Source organism: Garra rufa, chromosome 7 (genome assembly GCF_049309525.1).
Source record: "Garra rufa chromosome 7, GarRuf1.0, whole genome shotgun sequence".
Classification (NCBI taxonomy): domain Eukaryota; kingdom Metazoa; phylum Chordata; class Actinopteri; order Cypriniformes; family Cyprinidae; genus Garra; species Garra rufa.
Genome location: NC_133367.1, coordinates 49,988,596 through 50,007,707, shown reverse-complemented (window position 1 = coordinate 50,007,707; position 19,112 = coordinate 49,988,596). Strand labels below are relative to the sequence as shown.

Here is a 19,112-nt window from a genome sequence, read left to right as displayed (position 1 = left end):
TCAAGCCTTTCTTTTATTTGTTATTTTCAGGATTTCATCTGCAACGGTGGAGGTGTATTTTGGAGCCTCTTCTTGTGAACGCCATCGATGATAACATCAACTGCTAGTTAGTATTGTCAGTTAGCCCAAGTTAACTAACTTAGTTGAACACAGAGTAGCATAATATCTTTTCTACGCTGCCTCTTTATCTCAAGTAAGGTAATACTCTTCAAATGCTATTTAAGTTAGAAATGTGTGCACAAATATTGTATGTAACTTTAGAGACGCTCCCTAAATTCAGTGACATAAAACAGCACGCTACTGAGGAAAACTGAAACACCGCTGTTAAATCCATCTTTTGTATTTTATTTTCAAGCTTGTTAATTACTGAAAATTTACAGTGAATAGTTTTACAGTGTGCAATTATTAACCTAAAATATACTGTAATTTGACACTAAAATTATTTTACAGTCTAGTATGTCCAAACTACTTATTAAAAAAAATCCCATGAGACTGGAAATAAGTCTAGACTGAATGAACATTAAACTCCTTGACATATGAAACTGCTGGATCAGTGTCTGAATTTGTCCAGGTGACAGTCTTGTTCAGGACGTGTTGTTTTGATTCACTTGTTCGGAGCTTGTAGAGTTTCCTCTGTCAAATACTGTACAATAAAGAGAAAGATTAAATACACTAAGATCTGCTTTAATAGAAGATAATTAATGAAAGCATTGACTCAATAACTTACCGTAGTTTCTTCAGTTTACAGTGTGGGTCGTTCTGTAGAGCAGTGCGTAACTTCTCTCCTGAGTCTCCTGGTTTATTAAATCTCAGATCCAGTTCTCTCAGGTGTGAGGAGTTTGATCTCAGAGCTGAAATCAGAGCAGCACAGCCTTCCTCTCCAATACTGCAGTTACTCAGCCTGTAGAGAGTGAAGAACATGAATGATCTCTGAGATTGTGTTTAATCTTTAGGGTGAGAGTGTGTTTGTGTGAGCACTACTTTTTCAATTTTTAAATCAGCGCTAGAGGTTTTTTGACTTGCCATCAGCTAAAACATTAATTTAAATGCACTCTACCCACATGATTCCTGATTGTGATGCTCAACTTGTTATATAGGTATGAACAATATGAGTGTTCTCCGACAACTGTCTGTCATGTGCTTTGATTTATGATATGGGCAGCATGCTGTGATGTGGCTGTGTTCCCCACACGTGAATATAACATGCTGCACTTTGGTAGTTTACAAGATAAAAAAAATCATCTAGTTAATAAATATCTCTAGTTTTAATAATTTAAACAGGTATTTTATGTTTGGCCAATAACTCCCCGCAGGCAGTGATGCGTTTTCGTGTAGTTGATTCTGTGCAAACTCATTTTTTTTTTTTTATGTTGTAGATTTAAGAAGCAAATGAGAATCACTAAAATTATTGAATATATTTTGAGACAAAGGTCGTCTTAATGATTCCCATTTTGGTTTAAGATAATTAAAGCAACAGTTTTTCAATAACGAAAAGAATATGTCAAAGTATGGTGTTTGGGGTAAAAATCGCCCTGCTGTTGGGGCTAAAGGCACAATAATTTACAAAATAATGAATAGATGACTGACTTTTCCATTTGTTGACATGACTCAGATGGTAAATATCATATATTATGTTGGATGTGTATCTTAGAGATCATCACCATGTTTATAATCAAACAATCATATTTAAAAACATATTAAACATAAAACATATCATTTGTTGTTACTACTGTAAATCCATATTAAATTATTATGGGATCTACTTCAATGCTTTCAGAATCTTCATTTTATAAAATGATTTTTTTCTCTGTTGTAAAATGTTTTATTTAACATATTTAACATAACAGTAGCCTATATTTATTTATTGATTATTTTATTATTACAAAATAAGCAGAAAATAGTATAACTTAGCTAAAGTGATAGTTTTCAACAAGTATTAACCCTCTGGGGCCTGAGGTGTTTTGTGGCCCTGAAGAAGTTTTGACATGCCCTGACATTTGTGCTTTTTTCAGTATCTTAAAAACATATGAATGGTTAAAGTCAGATTACATTGTAATCAGCACATATTGGGCTACAATAATATGCAAGCAACATTAATGTGCATGTTTGTGTTTTTGAGAAAACTATGTTTATGCGTGGTTATTGAAAATCTAAAGTTTTGAAGTCACTGAAATAAGGCCAAGAAGCACATACAGGACATTTCTTTACAAGACTTTAGATAATAGGATGTCGTAGGCTAGAATTTTTTCAACCAAATGATGTGAAAATCATCTCGTTCACTCGTTCAGAGAAAACAATATATTGATTTAAATTTTATAAAACATGTTTTGTGATCGAAAGGGATTATTCATAGGTGTGGCAATGGCCCATGAATATTTAGCAATTCACACCTGAAAGACAAAAGAGCCCTCCCTAATGGCCCCATCAATGTCTGACTTGACTATAGGAAACAATGTGAGAAGATTCAGAGAATGGAGTTTTAGATTATTTTTATTTTATTTACTATCACTGTATAAACAAAACATACATAATGAAGGTCAGACACATTATTGAGCTCCCTCATCTAACCACACGGATGTGCACAGACTTTGTGGCATTTCTGAAAACTTCTTCTGAATTCTGTTCAACAAATGAAACAAATCTTACCTGCTATTTTGCGTGCACACAAAAAAAGTCAAAAACTTGTTTTACACTAGAATATCAGTGTAGTTTAACATCTCAAGTTTCTAGTGCTCTCAGAGGAAAACGGTTTGAAGGGACTCATGGGAAAGAGGGCAGGATTCATCTTTTGAGCAGGTTTGAGATCACTACAAAAACAAAACAAACCAAAAATCATATCAGGATCATCTGTCAGAATACAGTCTATACTCTAGAATTTGTACTAATGTAAAAAAGGACATGTAATATCTGAGAAACTAATAATTATCGTTTAGCACTATATTACTAATAAACGTGATGTAAACACACATTCAGTGTAAGCACTCATATTACTTTTACACTGTTATACAATAAAATAAATAAATAAAGTATGATTCTACATTCATAAAGATATCGTCATAAATGCATCTCACAGTCATAATCACATCGTTTTTCTAGAACATTATAAATATCCTGCCATTATGTGAGATGCCATCAAATGTACTTCATAATGTTTCATTTGATAAAGTCAGGAATTTTAGTTTTGGAATAAGTCTAACTAGTAAAATGTGTAAATGTTTTGTCAAAGTAAATAACAGCGAAAGCTAGTAGGAAAATGAAAGTAAGACTTACTCATGTAAATGTCTCCTCCTGCTGGGTTTGCGTCGCATCGCGTCCTTCTTAGGATTGAGGTAGATATAAGTCTTATTCCTCACAGCATATCTTCATTCAGAAACAAACTGTAACCAAGATGAACTTGAAGTCATGTTGCTTTGTTGCGGTGATGTGGGAGTTTCCTCGTGCACATGGCTAATTTGCATATCTAAAGGAATTTCGCTAGTGGGCGCGGTCACATTAGAGATAATTAGTTGGAACTGGATAGACTAGACATCTCCTTTGTTTCATATAGATTAATTTATCACAGATTATTTGTTTTTGATAAAACTTACTTCGTTTAAAAGCATAAATCTCAAGCTTTCAGTAGATACCACTTTTCTGTTTGTGTGCTGAGTATTCACCGAGTTTGAATGATTTAAGTGACGCATTTCTAAAAGCAGTTCACGGAGACAGAGAAAGAAGAAATCACCCTGTTTGTTTTCTTTATTCTAAATAAAAAAACACAACTTTCTGCTGTTCTTGTGAGTGTGCACAAATAAAAGTACACACTTTACAGTTTCCAATGATGTATATCTCTAATTTGTATGACTAAGGCCCGATCCCAATTCTATTTTCTTCCCCTCCACCTACCCCTCGCCCCTTCCCCTTGTCCCTTGAAACAAAGTGTAAAGGGGAAGGGCTAAAATATTTCCCCTAAGAAATGGGACACCACTACAACACTGTGATACGTCATCATAGGTTGTCGCTAGTTCCTAATGTTACGTCAGAGGACATGCGCAGATGTTTATCACTCATTCCAAGATGTCAAAATGTTGTCATGTTGCAAAAAGTACAAATGTACGGTGTACGCACCATTCATTCACATGTGGCCGTAAGCAAAACAAACAACGCATTATCACATGCGCGGCAAATTGCAGTGTAGTGGTGCCTGGAGAAGTAACGTAAAACACTCATCAGTTGATTTGCAAATTGCCAAACAAACTTTAAGAAGAAGGCCAATCAGCATTAAACACAAGTAATTAGCCTTTAGAAAAGAGAAGATGGCGGTGGTAAGATATGGTGTAATTCATATGTTTATCTTTGCTTTATATAACGTAAGTATGTATATTACAATAGCTTATTCTAATGCAAATTACTTTGTGTTATATCTTGCAGCATTTAGTAATCAGTTTAACGTTACTGTTGTTGACAGACACATGTTACAGTCAGAAAAACTGGCTGGGCAGTATATATTTAACTATTTTATTAACTAAACAAGGTTTTAAAAATATATATAAAGTTTATTGCATTAATTCAGAATATTTATTTTAATTTATTTATATTTTTTTTTTTTACTTGTAGGTATCGTTGACTGTAAATCTGTCAGTCCAGAAGTGAGGGAAGAATACAGAGTGGAGTTTGAGCTCAAGGTGCTCTTACTGTGGATACATCTACAAAAACACCTTTTTTGTGAATAAAGCTGTGTCTGTTTGTTAAATTGGTTGTCATTTAGCAGAAAGTTACTAAACACTTGACTAATTTTTCAATTCTGTGGTGTTTTATTAACTAGTTTTCTCTATCAAGCAAAACTTTGTTTTCAGGGTAACATACTACAATCGGTTTTGTTTGTTAAAATTAATGTATGAACTAAAATAAACTATAAGCAATACATTTTGTTACAGTATTTTTTAAAGATTTGTTAGTATTAGTTAATAAAAATACAACTTTTAATTTACTTTAACCTAAGAACAGCTAGTGACTGTGTTAAGAGGCTTTTGTATCCTAAATATAGTTGTAGTTTGTTTTTGATTACTATATTTACTGTATATTATAGGTTTTGTAAACTTTTTTTATTATTGTAAAAGACTACAATATGTAAAACTGAGAATATACAATAACATGTTGAAACAAAACAATGGTAATAAAAGAGAGAAAAAAAAGACAAAGGAATATATATATATATATATATATATATATATATATATATATAATTTATATTAACTTTTTATAGGTTTTGTAAACTATAACCTAAACTTGTCGTGGTGATGATGTCAGTAACATCAGTTTACACAAAACCTTTTGACACGTCCATTGCTCCAGACTGCATTGTTAAGTTTTAGGAGTAATGTTGAATAGCCACTATAAAATAGCACATCTCAGTTACAAGAATATTAGCCAATTATTAGTAGTAGTTGTAGTATGTATTTCTAAAAGAGACTGTCGATCTTTTACTATTATATGTTTTTTATTATTATTAAATATGTATGTCATCTTTAATGTTCAATTGTAATGTAAAATTCAGTTATTTTAGATAAATATGACACTATAGGCGGTTAATAAATCAGCATCAACCAAAGTCATCTTTGCACAGGTGTATTTATGGGTTAATGTTGATCAGAAGGCAGTAAATGTGTTTACACACCACAGTTGTAGAACATAATGTGATTAATGTTTTAAACATAACATTTTGAATAAAGAAATTTGAAATGAATTACAGAATGAAATGATTCTTGAAATATAAAAGGATTATCGCTAGAAGGTGGCAGTAAATCATTGAGTTTATGAAGGAGACGTCCAACAGATTCGTTCAAAACTCTGATTCATTCTGGTAGTGTTGTCAAAAATGTCGATATTGAAATATCTGAAGGATACCAATACTAATTTCCCGAAGTATCGATACTAGCCGAGATGTCACTTTCACTTCTACAGCACACGTGACCGCAGTATCGGTCTCGTCTCATTCAAGAGAAGCCAACAGAAAGGCGAGTGCGGCACCCTGCGACCGACTTTGTTTGATAAAGAACACAGCAGGAGTGATATCTGGAAATATTTCAGATATGAAACAAATGAACATGGAAAGCCGAAGCCAATATGCAAGAGTTGTTACAGAGCAGTGCTATCAAAAGGCGCTAACACCACTAACTTCGCAAAATGTATTTATTTTTTAAATCACACTATTCCACATTCTGAATGCTATGAAAACACAGTGCTTAACAATTTACAACAATTCACCTGTCGTAATAAAGAGAAAAGACAAATATCTGAAGAAAAACACACTAACAAGCATAAAATCCACTGTTTCTGCTATTTATTCTGCCGTGGAGGTGTTTAGTGTCCCGCCAACAGCAGCAGCAGCATCAGCGAGCGCAAGTCTCTTCAGCAGAGGTCCACGTTCAGATGCACGCAGTAAAGGCTAAACTGGTGAGCAAAGCCACAGCTAAAGTAATTACCATGAATGTGGCACGGAAAAAGTAAGGAGATATTAAAATGATTTATTAATAAACTAGTATTTTCTGAGTCAGTGTGGCAAAGATGAAATTGACGATCCTAACTCACCATCTGCTCACTGGACGCGCTTTTAAAGCCTAAATGTATCTTTATGGATTAGGCCTATAGCTAATAAAAGAGTTTTGTTTTCGATTTGAATTATTTCGTTTTACAGTAGTGAAGTAATAATTTAAAGTAAATTTATTACTCTTACATTTATGAGCAAAAATGAAGTTTCACATGGCGCTTGCTAGCGGTGCAACAGATCGCAGATGATCACTCCACGGTTCGGTACGCATGTGGTTCGCGGATTAACTGTTAAATTTAACCATCATAGAGTAAAAGTGTATAATTTGCACATGTTTTGTCTTGCCAATTTACCCATTCAAACTAGTTAAACTGCTGCAGCAAAAGAGAACACGCGCGCTCTTTCTTTTTTTTTTTTTTTTTACCGCTGCAGCTCATAGGCTACCTGAAGCGAGCACACGCACAGAGAGAGAGAGACAGAGAGAGACGCGCGGTTCAGACTGCGTGATTCACAGATTGATTCCTCTTTAAAACTTATCTTAACATGCATACATACAAAGTTATGTTTAATACCCTTTTTGGTATTCTGGTAAACACAGTCGGTTATGTCTTCAGTAAACCAAAACAGCTGAGAACGATGCGTGCCAGTATTAGAGACATGCATTAGGCCAGGGCTGCTCAACCCTGTTCCTGGAGATCTACTATCCTACAGAGTTCAGCTCCAACCCTAAACAAATACACCTGAACCCGCTAATTAACCTCTTAAGTAGCACTTGATAATTACAGACAGCTGTGTTGGAGCAGGGCTGGAACAAAAGTCTGCAGGTAGGTAGATCTCCAGGAGCAGGGTTGAGCAGCCCTGCATTAGGCCTTAAAGAGACAGCGTCCTATAAATACCTGCAGTGAGAAGCACTAGTTATTTTACCATTAAATATTACATTTCTGCACCTGAATACTAGTGTTATTGATTTAATTAGTAACTTTATGTTGTATTCATCTACACTTGTCATTTTAGTAATTGACTTTATTAGTTCAGCTAGTAGTTTTTGCTGTGGATTAGAAGTACTTAAAGTTAGCATTCAGTAATAATAAAAAAAAACGAACTTTTTTTGTTTTGTTTGTTTTTGCTGATCCGAAAAATTATCCGATCCGTGACTCCAAATCCGTGATATGATCCGAACCGTGAGTTTTGTGATCCGTTGCACCACTAGCGCTTGCACCTCCATGTCCTGCAAAGCTTTGACTCTCCGCACAAACGATTGGATTTGCGCCTATTTGTACACATTTATCTAAGTTAAACGATTAAACTAATATTGTGATATGCTTTCAGTTTTTTTTTTTATATATATATCTAAGGATTTTAATTTAAATCGTGATGATTTGAGAAGGCTAAATTGATCTGTCTGCCGCTGGCCGCTTCTTCGTTATTTAAAAAAACAAAAACTTGAATTTCAAAAATAAAACGTGTTCCAAATATATTTCTAAATTAACTTTATAAACTAAAGAAATGAAAATAAATGTAATTAATGTTTGTTTAATAGCCCATTTAACTCTTATTTAGGCTTCTTTCTTATTTAAATGTATTATTTTGTTGATTTATTTTAGCGTTATGTAGGCTGCTTGTTCACCGACGGAACTGTTAACCACGCACGTTGGTGAATAATGTTTGAGCCTAATTTTTTTTAATATATAAACACCGCACCACCGCTGTAGTAAAAATCTGCCACCGTCACAGCCATACAGATCCTACCCTTCATAAATACGTGCACTACATGTTGTATTTAAATCTAAATTTAACAATCAAAGACTGACATGAATGTTTTTGCGCTGACTGAGTATTTATTGTGTACCTGTATGTGTTCTTGTCTGACGCTCATTCAGTAAAGATTTTAACTGAACACAGACCGCCAGAATGGACTTCTAGGCATAAATGGAAATGCTCGTGTGAATTTGTGACATTTACAGATAAGGATAGCGCCTCACAGGGCAAGTCATTACGCTATCAGCTTCAAAATAGAGATAGTTAAAAATAAGTAATCCTCATGTTTTGGGCAGCTTGGATCAGTAACTCTCCTGCAGCATCTCAGTCTGTTTCCTCCACTATTCTCAGATGCATTGTGTCTATAAATAAATCATTCAGTGCTGTAATTTGAAGTTGTACATGCACTGTGGGCGGACCTGATTAATCCATAATGAGAATTGTTGTCGACGGATTTCATTATCGATAATAATCGATTTTATCGACTGGTTGTTGCAGCCCTAGTTTAAATGAACTTTAACTACTAACTTTAACTAAGATTAATAAATATTTTGGAAGTATTTTTCATTGTTTATTCATGTTAACTAATGTTAACAAATATCTTTTACCATTAACTTAAGTTCTAAGATTAGTTAGATAGTTAAGTTTTTTTTTTTTTTTAAAGTGTGGTCTAAAAAAAAAAAAAAAAATTTACGACCTACAATACCAGTTGTATTTAAACAGCAAATAAAGTATGAAGCTAAAACACAAATGAAGTTAAGAAGCTGAACAGAGCTGTAGCAGTGTACATATGCATATACCTCATTTTCATGTTCTAGACTGTATTTATTTAAAAAAAAAAAAATCCTCAATATTGTGGTAGTTTTTATCTCTGTGGTATCGAAAATCATATCGAATATCGATATTTTTCAAGGTATCGTATCGAAGTTAGAAATTCCAGTATCGTGACAACACTACATTCTGGAATAAGAATCAAAAGTCTTTCTCTACTATTGGGTCATTATAAATCACTCACTCAACAGATGCATTCAAAGAGTCATATTCATTCAAGAACGAAGCACCATTCTGTGCGTTATGCTGGAGTCAGTTGCAAAGCGGTTCTGTGTCTTTACTTAAAATGTTTATTTGGCAGAAAAATAAAACACCATTTTGTGAGACATCAGTTAATACTGAATATTAATGAAAAAATCATTGTTTAAAACAAAAGCTATGACTGTTGCTTATTTACACCTAATGGATAGTGGTCTGCAAAATGCAGTGTCCAGTGTGCCGCATGCACTGATCTATAGAGTTCTCCATGGTCACATACTTTGATATGTCAGCTCAATAAAACAGGCAATGTGCCAAAGATGGGGGTAGCTGTGAGTGAATAAATTTATATTTAGGCTATGAGAAAATAATTAATTGTATTTCTCACACAGGTTGTCGAATTTATGCCTACAGAAGTAAGGCCTGTCTATAGGCTCTGCCCAGTACGGGCTATTATTTGTTATTCTATTTTTATTTTCCACAGAAGAAAGTCATACTGTTTTGAAATGACTTAAAGAGAAGTAAAGTGACAACAGAATTTTCATTTTTTGGGTCATCTATCCCTTTAACATGAATTTTTTGGCAGTATTTTCACCATGGGCGTCGGAACCATTGAACGTGGGTGGGACAGGACCCACCCACTTTTGAAGACCAATGATATTGGACCCACCCACTTTTACCGTCTCTAATTCAGCGAGTATGTCTTTGCACTTTTCGTCAGACTCAGTCAAATCCATTGTATGAGGTATGCCTTAATAAATTAAACTGCATTTAGATAAAGCCTTAAATTACATGCTGTGGTTTCCTCAAATTTATTCCACTTGGCTTATTCAGAGTCCATATCAATTAAACTCATTCCGGGTTTTCACTAGTTGGTCGTGCCTGCTGCACTCCCGAGACACAGCAAAGTAAAACAGCGTAACTTCTGCTCAGATACACGGTACCTAACCCTAGTTGATACTTTATTTCAACTTTTCAATTATTTCATTAATTTACAAATAAACAAATGCCTTTCCGATGTGATATAAGTGAAAAGGGAGACGATTTCGAAAATGATTTCAACAAAAGGCGGACGCGAACTCGGGTCTCCCGCGTCAAAAACGATATGTTACTCGTGTTATCAATCGCGCCACTGAAGATGTTGTTTCAATCGCCGTATTTTGTAATATTTGTAAATATGGCATTGTATAAAAATGCATTAAATAAAAGGCACCAGTCTACAGAAAATGGCATATACTACAGTATTTTTTTTTTTCTGGGGGAGGACCCACCCACATTTATTTTGCTTCCGACGCCCATGATTTTCACACAGTTTTTGTGTTCAATAATATAATAACACTCACCAGAGTTTCTCCAGTTTACAGTGTGGATCCTCCAGTAGAGCAGACAACAGCTTCACTCCTGAGTCTCCTGGTTTATTACGGCTCAGATCCAGTTCTCTCAGGTGTGAGGGGTTTGATCTCAGAGCTGAAATCAGAGCAGCACAGCCTTCCTCTCCAATACTGCAGTCAAACAGCCTGTAGAGAGTGAAGAACATGAATGATCTCTGAGATTGTGTTTAATCTTTAGGGTGAGAGTGTGTTTGTTTGTGTGTTTGTATGAGCACTACTTTTTCTATACACCAGGATTGGCACTATGGAGATTTCAACTTGCCAGAACAAGCACAAGCTAAGAAACTAATTGAAATGCACTTTACCACATGATTCCTGACACTAGTTCATCATTTTTGTTCTTCAAACCATTTGAAGCAGGGCTTGACATTAAGCTTTGACATGTGCTTGTAAATTAGACATTCACTTGTCCGAATGAAAAATGTACTTGTCCGGGGCAAAAAAAAAAAAAAAAAAAGGCTTTTTTTGCAGTAAATTAATCCATTCTAAAGCAATAGTCTCATCACTACTCTATAGGCTTTCTTTAATCTGAATATTTGTGATATTTACTTTAAACTGATTTCTAGGACACTTTTTAAATTTATTTTCGTAACCTTACTGACTGTATGTGTCACCATTCACATCAAATTCTTAAATTTTATCAGTACATCAAATTAGAATAATTAGACTCTGTATGGTTACACAAATTAAATTAGTATCAACAAACTCCATCTTTCCATAGCACAGGAAAGACGAGCATGCAATGAAATAGACATTTAACTGTATTTACTTAGACTGTTTCATGAAGATAAGAGGTTCCAAAAAAATGCATTTACACAGTAAAATTGCAAATACATAAATAATGTAATAAGATTAATGTTATACTTTTTTTAAAACATAAATCTAAAATATTGGAAAAATGCAATACCTTTAAATATAAAACCGAACCACCAATAGGTGGCAGTAGTCACTGTCTTAATGAGCGAGTCACGGATTCAACCATAGATGGATTCAACCAGTTCGTTCACTGACTCACTCGATGAGTAGTATGAAACTGCAGACTCGGAGCCTGCTGCATCTACAGTCCCGCACCCAGAGTCCCGCATTCTCAGACCCCTCGTTTTTCGAGACAGCACCACCTTTCAAATTGGATCGGATAAACACATGGATAAACACGTGAAGAACCGAAACACGGTGAGTATCGTCAATTTTATTCAATGATTTCTTTTTTAATCCAACTACTTTATAGCTCATCGATACACCAACATATGAACAGTCTATTTAATATTTGTAATGATAGTTTGTAACAAAATTTGAGCCGTTAATGTATGTTTTTTCGCCTTTTTTCCCCGAAAATATTTTGATAGCTAACGTTAGCCTTTAACCTTGGACTTTTTGTAGACAAGCCATTGTAAAAAAATTGATTAAAATTAGTTGACATTAAAGTAGACCAATTAAATACATTAAGTGTGTTAATATCAAAGAATGTCATCATTAATTATTTTTTACCTTTTTTTAATTATCGGAACTTTTCTCCTAAAACTATAAATTGAATTAATTAATGCCAGAGTAATTATTTTACTTTATATAATTTATATAGACTACTTAAATTAGTTCTTAAAACGTAAGTATTAAAATGGATCAATATTAATTTTACTGTTTTCTTTTTCCTGAGGTAGGCCGGCACATGTTTGTCAATTGGATTGTTTCTATTATTGCCATATATGAAATGTTTTATACATTAATTAATGTATTTATTTATATGGACAGGCCATCATTCATGGCCTATGTGAGCTGCAGGCATTATCCTGGCAGGAGGCTGAGGAGGTGTTCCTTCGTGGCCCTACTTATCACCCTAGGTATGCTTGTAATTTGCATTTGCAAAAAAAAAATTATTATTACACAATATTTTTGACAATGGCATTCATCTTTTCTTTTAGTGAAGTTGAGGAATTTGACCGGGTGATTGCAAAAAGAATGAGAAAAGAAGCAACATTTGCCTCCCAGAAAGTAATTATTTTACCTTATGCATTTACATTACATTTTATATTTATTCATTTAGCAGACGTTTTTATCCAAAGCAACTTATAAATGAGGAGTTTTTTTTAATGCAATTGAAGACGAAAATAAAGTCACTAACACGATTCTTTCTTCCTTTTTTCTTTGCTTTGTCCTGTTTACAGCAAGATGACAGTGATTAAGGTGATCGTTAAATAAAATACAGAATTGTTCATTATTGGTGTTTTGTCTATTATTTGATTTTTGGTTCACATTCAAAATATCAAAAAACAGGTTTTGTAATGTTAGCATGGTATAATGTTAATTAGACCATTATATGTTGAGCTGAAAGAAAAAAAATGGAATTTGAAACATTGTACAAAAACAAAATAAAACATTGTAGCAATATAATGTCACATAATATTTTTCAGATGATAGTTCAATTTGTATTTGTATCGGTTGCATCAGTAATTTCCTTTCAACTACACCCACGCTCAAAAAATAAATACTGGGTAATTAGTTAGTTTGAGAACACAATGATTTTTTTTTTTTTTTTTGGCACATGCATTAAGCAGGGAACGCAAATATATATTTGGATAACTTTAAATAAAAAGAGACCGTAATATTGCATTCTAATGTTTTCAATGGCATTGAGTATGGGGAGGCTGCAGACCTGGAGCAAGGCAGATCTACGGCCCAGACAGTTTTACGGCCCAGGCAGTTTTACGCCCCTGTTGTTCCTGATGCGTCCAGTAGGGGGAGATTGATGTACGGCGAAATTACATAATTCAAATCAACGCACACACTTTACACATTAATACACGACCCATTCATAGATGTTGACTTTGTGAATTTAAATTTAAATGCTACATTAACACAGTATATAAGCCATCAGAACTGAATCAAACCAAAATCAAATCTAGAAGCAAAACGAAAAAGTGTGTTTGCCAACTGCCATAAAAAGCAAAAAGACGATGAAAAAGAGGTATGTTAATTACTCGTTAAAGTTATTGTTGTTCTATATTTATATGCGATAAGCCAAAGGTCTCAAACTATTTGTTTCAATATGATAAGAGACATCTTTATTTATTTGCAAAGACATTACTGATGATCAGGTTGATAGTTTGTCTGGCTCATTTTTAGCTAACTTAACCACGTGTAAATTTAGCTGCCTCATATTTTATGTAGGCCTGCTGGCTCTGTCTCACTTATTTAATTGTCTTTTACATTTTTTGTTTTCTGTCCTCTAATTTGCATGAGATGGCCGTTTCTGGTAAGATATTCCTCTAATTGTTTAGTCTTTTCACACTCTACATGGATTTTGCAGCAACATTAGATTTACATGTTGGATATGAACATACAAAAGCAGATTTATAGGCAAGAATGTATGTACAAGTATGTCCCCAAAAAATTGAATATTGAGGGAAAGTCCATTTATTTCAATAATTTGTTTCAAAAAGGGAAACTTGTATGTTATATTAGTTCACCACACACAAAGTGAAATATTTCAAGCCTTTATTTGTTTCAATTTCAATTTTTATGAATTAAAGACAAAAAAACAAAAACAAATCCAGCATTTGACTAAATTAGAATATTTTATGTGACCAATAATAAAAGGATCTTAAACACATGTTGGCCTTCTGAAAAGTGTGTTAACGTAATGTATTATGTCCTCAGTACTTTGTTGGGCCTCCTTTTGCACTAATTCCAGCATCAATGCAGCGTGGCATGGAGGCGATCAGCCTTTGACACAGTTGAGGTGTTATGGTAGCCCAAGTTGCTTTGATATTTGGCCTTCAGCTCGTCTGCATTTTGGGGTTTAAGATCCGTTTTTTTATTGGTCACATTAAATATTCTAATTTGATCAAATACTGGATTTTTTTGTTGTTGTTTTGTTATCATAATCATTAAAATTAAAAGAAATAAAGGCTTGAAATATTTCACTTTGTGTGTAGTGAACTACAAAAACAAATTCTACAAACAAAAAAATTGTTGAAATAAATGAACTTTCCCTCTATATTCTAGTTTTTTGGCACATACCTGTATTTTTTATTACAGCAAACAACTAAAAGAGTATTTCTTAAGTTTATATTAAGAAAACAAATTATTCGCTATCAATAATTGAGCACCAAAAATCACAAACATGATAAATCCCACATTAAAAACTTTGGTCCCATATTGTTTGAGTGTAAAAATTTGGTTTGAGTTGTTTCTTTTATAAATGAGATTATCTAATACCTAATTAAAGTTTATTTGAACTTAATGTGGTTTTATCATGTTTGTGATTGTTGGTGCTCATTTATTTATGGTGTATCTTGTATTTATTAATATAAAGCTAAGAGAACATTTTAATTGTTTGCTGACTAATTATATGTTAATTGTGGAGGCCTAGGAGAGAGAAGGACCTGTCATCAACAAGATATTGCAGGGATAATGTATAAAGGAAAAATGATCAAACATGACATCCTGATATTATTTACAATTAACCATTTTCTTTTCTTTTTTATCAGTGAGAGGGAGTATTTTGACATGAGGATAGAACTACACTTAAAGAAGATCGACAAGCCCTAGGGTCATCACTGTTTGTCATTAATAATGGTGTAAATAAAAAAAAAAATGTTGTTCACAAAAGTTGTCTTTTTCTTCTCAAATGGAGAAATGGCCTTGGAATGTTAGAAAGGGGTGAATTCTGTTTGTCTTAATAAAGTTCTCTAGCTGTAGGACAACCAGTAGTGAATACAACATATATTTTATCAATGGCCCATATCACTGTGTGTCTGATGGGATAAATTAGGTTATTATCTGAATGTAACTTTATCACACAATCTCTCTATATGTAAACATACGGTGAATAGGTTACAGCTGATCACATTACATCCATTTGATCCAACTGTGTATTAATTTTTCAATTTACAAAAACATTAGCCTACATTTAATTGCAATTCAGTTGTCCTTTGTGGGCTATGTATAAATACAAACAGTTAAAATCATATCTATAACTAAGTGTCATTAGTGCATTATTACATAATCTATCTGCTGTGTTAATGTAGCGTTTAAATTTAAATTCACAAAGTCAACATCTATGAATGGGACGTGTATTAATGTGTAAAGTGTGTGCGTTGATTTTGAATTATGTTTTTTCGCTGTACATCAATCTCCCCCTACTGGACGCATCAGGAACAACAGGGGCGTAAAACTGCCTGGGCCGTAAAACTGTCTGGGCCGTAGATCTGCCTTGCTCCAGGTCTGCAGCCTCCCCATATAGATGGCATTTGGATAAGGGTGTTATACGATCTTCCGAACAGCAGGAGGCGCTGTCTCGAAAAACGAGGGGTCTGAGAATGCGGGACTCTGGGTGCGGGACTGTCGATGCAGCAGGCTCCGAGTCTGCAGCTTGATAATGTTGCACTCGATTCATTAAATGCTAAATCATTCAGTTCTGAAACACCGCTGTGTTGCTCGGAGATTCATGGAGGTTCTGCTGTTACTTTGCTTAGAACTATTTTCGTTAGCAAAAACAGTTAATGATGTGTCTAAAATGTAAGTCAGTTAATATTAACTACTAGTTTATTGAACCACTGTTGTATAAAATCAATGTCACGTTTGCAATCGCAATGGTGCTTTTCTACCGCAGTAGGTTTGTTCATGCTTGTTTCTTTGTGTAACGTTATGCTGTTGCGCCTATTAGTTTTGATTTTCCGTGAGTCAGATAGCCTGCACGAGCTTGATACTTGATACTGCTCGTTTTCAGTCATCTAAAGTAATAAAATCTGAATTATGCTCACCAAAGTTTTGTTGCTGCGCTAGTTACTGTTTGTAATTGATGTTTAAATTGGGTTACTTGTCCGGTCGTGCAAGTAAAATCCTCTTTCACTTGCCCTTTCACAAAATCCACTTGTCCCGGACAAGCCTTAATGTCGAGCCCTGTGAAGTATTATATAGACAATAATATTAAAATATTAAGAGTAACATTATAGCAGAGATGTTCACAAGTCTTTAACCTGAAGTCTGAGTCGTATCTTAAGTCTTTGGTCACGAGTCAGAGTCGAGTCTCGAGTCATTTAATGGCTTGCTAAAAAAATCCATTTAAAATCCTCATGTATTGAAATCTTCCTATTTATGAAGCTGTTAGACAAAATTTATAGACCTTTTTCCTGAGTAAACGATGAGCACCACCATTACGAATTCTAACGTCAGATTGAATGCTTTTTTGTTCCGGTTTCCATAGGAACCCATTCAAATAGCGTCCATCTGTTTTTAATGTAGCTAACGTCCGCTGCTTCGTGTCACCTACACACTCATGAAAGTGAGGCACTGACAAATGACGGTCATTGAGACATTGCCAAGTGATGGCGCTATGGAGCCATGTGCTTTTTAAAAACATTTTAATAGGTTTAACATTAGTTTATTAGCTCGGAATATACCCTAATTTGACTAGAAACAATGCAGACCGGAAATGCAAACCATTCTTTCAGTTAAGAGTCGGACTTACTTCCGTGTTCAGGAAAAAGGTCTATAGACAAAATGTGTGATCTGTGATCTGCTTCTTTTAATTTTGATCTTGCTTTTTTAAGAGGTGTTGAGTTGTAAGGTTAATGTACATCCAGCCTGTTACTTATATGTTTTAATCCATTACTATGTTCAAAACAGTTTTTCTGTAATCAAATTCCAAAAAGAGCATAACATTTTTATATATTTTCATACCGCGTGATGGATATTGCTTTAAAATGAAAAGAAAATGCAGCAACAGGTAAGACTTTAAAACTGCACAACATTTTTCATAGGACTATGAGTTTTGTACTTGAGCGTCAGTCCTCGGATATCAGTTAAAATAGCATCGCGCCACAGACTTAATGCCATCAATTCTAAGCAAAACTGCGTCACTCAAATTTTTGAATTAATCTAGATTAAAATGGCTAATTTGAATTCTGCTGAAGGCATTCAGAATATGTGTGCTCCCCAAATAATGACTAAAAGTAAGTCTTCGAGAACGGGCCAGGTGGCGCATTAGATCAGGCGCTCATCTTCTGTTTCCAAAATGCATCACAAACTGCTTGACAATTACATTTACAACATAATTACCTATACAAACTTGTGTAACCAAGTACTTCTGCGCAAAAGGCTGCACGACGTGCCCCAGTAAAAAGGGTCTAGCAACGCACGCACCTGCCCTGAAGCGGCTTCATAGCTGCATCCATGTTTGCTCGTCTCATTTGATGTGGTCATTTCACAGAAGTTGAAGACTCGTTCTCGCCCCCTACAGTGCAATTCGACCAGGTATACGTCATCCACGCTAAAATATCAAGGTGAAAGTCATCATATCTTCCGTAGTTTAGACCCAGCTCCCAACCCAACTTTGAGAACAGATTAACGGCGATATTTTTTTTAACGGCCGATAAGAGTCTCACGTTAACGCAGCACGCTAACGCCGATAACGGCCCACCACTAAATACAATACAATACAGTTTTTAAATATACTTCAAAACGTGGTGCATTTCTGCTATACATTACTGCGTCTTAAATAATACTTCTATCACTGATGGAAATTATTTTGTATTACATTAAAATAAAGACAAAGTTAATCAGCATATTCTGTTTACGTTTGTATGTGAAGTTGAAATCAACCCCAACTTTGCTTAAAATGCATCGCAAAAGCTCCTAACTGAAGATCACATGATCACTAACCAAAATCACTTACGTGAAGAGACCCTGAAATATTCCCTTCGCCCACAGACTTCTGGAAGGGCCTTTCGTGAAGGGATTAAGCTATGTTTATGTTTGGTGTGACATCATAAGGGTGTCCCTTGTTTTGCCTGTTTAATTTTTTGTGACCTATTTTTAATTTGTTGAATGTGCTGTATTTTCACACATATTGCATGTTTGTACTTTTATTATTTGTGTTAATTTATTTCTAAACTGCTCTTAGCTGTAAAAATACTCTGCTCTGCACATTTTGTATGTAAGTCTTATCTGACACAGTCTGGCCAATCCAACTTGTACTGTATATTAGAGCTGCACAATTAATCGTTAAAAGATCGCAATCTCGATTCGACCCCCGATTCGACACGATCTTAATCCAGCCAATTCACGATTCAGCTAATTATATTTTATTTATATTTTACAAAACTTTCGCTAGTCTAACTACTGCACAGACTGCTGTGAGCTGATGCAGTGACAGGTTCGCCGTTCTCTCCAACATTACATAACCATTTAAACTTCATCTTCATCTAAATTACATTTAATAAAGATTTGATATATTAGCCGTCAATCGCTCCCTGACACTGAAACTGCGCTCCGCTGAACTCGGAACCGGCCGCTTTTTTTCTCTCTCAACCAAACTCCGGTTCTGCACAAACAGCATTGCAATTAGGGGGGTGTGATCTGACGATTTTTGATGTTGGACAATTAAAAGGTTTTTACAATCTGCT

The 19,112-nt window shown here is 34.5% G+C and overlaps 1 pseudogene; it reads right to left on the bottom strand.

The window, feature by feature from the left end:
• Positions 1–365: 365 nt before the first annotated feature.
• The window catches only part of LOC141338223 (NACHT, LRR and PYD domains-containing protein 3-like), a 66,803-nt pseudogene continuing 48,056 nt past the window's right edge, over positions 366–19,112 (bottom strand).